Source organism: Cynara cardunculus, assembly GCF_001531365.2.
Source record: "Cynara cardunculus var. scolymus isolate 2C chromosome LG 15, CcrdV1, whole genome shotgun sequence".
In the NCBI taxonomy this organism is placed as follows: domain Eukaryota; kingdom Viridiplantae; phylum Streptophyta; class Magnoliopsida; order Asterales; family Asteraceae; genus Cynara; species Cynara cardunculus.
The window spans coordinates 12,811,806-12,814,035 of NC_037542.1; positions in this window are offsets into that span (position 1 = coordinate 12,811,806).

Consider the following 2,230-nt stretch of genomic DNA (forward strand, 5'->3'; position numbering starts at 1 on the left):
TATTGCATCAAAACTTTCGACAACCACAATCGAATGGCCTGTGAATTTCTTTGAATACTAAAAGAGAAAATTTCGTTCTCTTTTAATCAATCTTTTTAAATTATCATTAAAATTGATGAAATAATTAGTAAGAAAATGAAATGACCACGGGTTTTGCACGATTGATATGATTCAGATAATAACAAGACTGCTCGTAGTCACCTGTAAGTACAAATTATTAGAGGAATTGGTAATTATTGAAGGGTCTACTAATACTTTTTGCAACCATAAAGAATCTCATTGTGTCAATTCTCTTAATATCAGTGTGATGGATGCTCGTCACTTCATTCATAAAAGAAAGTAAAGAGATTGTAACACGACGAGAAAAGAGTAAAGACAAAAGTAAAGGCAAAATACAAGTTATTAACTTTGGTAGTAATCATGGTCCTAAATAACCCGTTATGGCTCGTTATGGCGTCAAGGCTTAGGTTCACCGCCATGTTAACCCTTATGCCTACACTCTAAGGCTTGCATTATAATGCGTTTTGGTGCGTTATGACATGTATGACATGTTACAACGCTCTATTTTGTAAGGTGTAAGGTTATTTTAAGGTATAGCTTGAGGGATAAATGATAATTATTTACGGTATCTAAGATTTAAATAAACATAAAATGAAAACTTAAAAACTAAAACCTTAAATAGGTATATACTTTACTCACATTCCCGTACACTAAAGGTCGAAAAAGAACTATTCTAAGAGATCTACTCTTGATTTTCCACTCTTGATATCATCTTTTATAAGCTCTATATATTTGTTATTTATTGGGTATTGTACGAAGTATTTGAAATACGAGAAAGAAATATCAGTTAGATAATATTCCCAAAGGAGTTGCAAACAGTATCAATGGTTATTCTTTCTTTCTTAGTTTTATCACTTTATATGAATTTAATTTGTTTTATAATGGGGAGAGTGTGTGCGTGTCTATATATATATGTGTGTGTGTGTGTGTGCGCGCGCGCAGGGTTTGCCTTAAAAAAACGTCATCGACCTCGCCGTAACTTGTAAGGCTGGTGGCTTGATCACCTCACTCACAGATGACGACGATGGTGAAGAACTAATGAACATGACAAAGATCGTTGCCACTCCAGATTCCCCCATTTCCTTTTTTTCTTTTCCCGTTATCCGAGATCATTCCCCATTATAACATTGTTTTTTTCGTTGCCTATCTTTCTTCCCTCAAATCTTTTATTGTTCAATTGTGCATCTCATTCTGGTCTCTTTTTTGTTTAAAGATGATTGCATTTTAAAGATTAAATGAATCCATTAATTATCCAATTGCTGATTATAGTTCTTTCAAGGGTGATTGCTTCTAGGCAATCCTAGTGGCAGTTGCTGCACCCCTACCTTATTATGTACATGTCAGATCATGAATCAGTAATTGCATCCAATTTCTACTGTGAAATATGTTTTTGTTAATAAAGTCTCTACAACAAAGAAAACTCTTAAATCCTAATCAACATATATTTGTTTGATCTATTTTTTTCATCCAAACATCAACATGCAATGGAACATATACCTGGTTTTGTTTTCATTTCCATTTCCCACCACGTACCTATTAGCGTATATTTACTATTAGCTTATATTTAACCTAGATTTATGTTTAGCCTATTAAAGTTTGAGGGTAGTCTAGTCCTTTTTCATCATTACGGTTTCCCTCTCATTTTTTTTTATAAATATTCCCCCTTCTCTTCTTTTGTAATCAGGCTTTTCTATGATAATAAAATCGTAGCCACTTTTATCCTCTTAATCGTCGCTTTTGTCTCTTAATCTACATGTATCAAAGCGCAAGTTGATCCATGATTGTTGATTTGTTGATTGAAGAAGGTTTCGTGATGAACACTAGTTTTGGGTATGTATTTGAGTGTCTTTGATTGTTGATTGTATTTACCATAATGGTCATTGAGTTGAACGGTATGGTGACAAAAAAAATGAAGTCATTAAATTGAAAGTTTTAGTGACAAAAAATAAAGTAGTCACAAATTTGAAACTATTAGTTACCAAAATAGCAGTCACTAACTAGTTGGTGTTACTTAGGAATGTTAGTGACAAAAAATAGCGGTCACTAAGTTGGAAGTTTTAGTGACAAAAAATAATGGTCACTAAATTGAAATGATTAGTGACCAAAATATTAGTGGTCACTAACTAGTTGGTTTTACTTATAAATGTTAGTAACAAAAGATGGTGGTCAA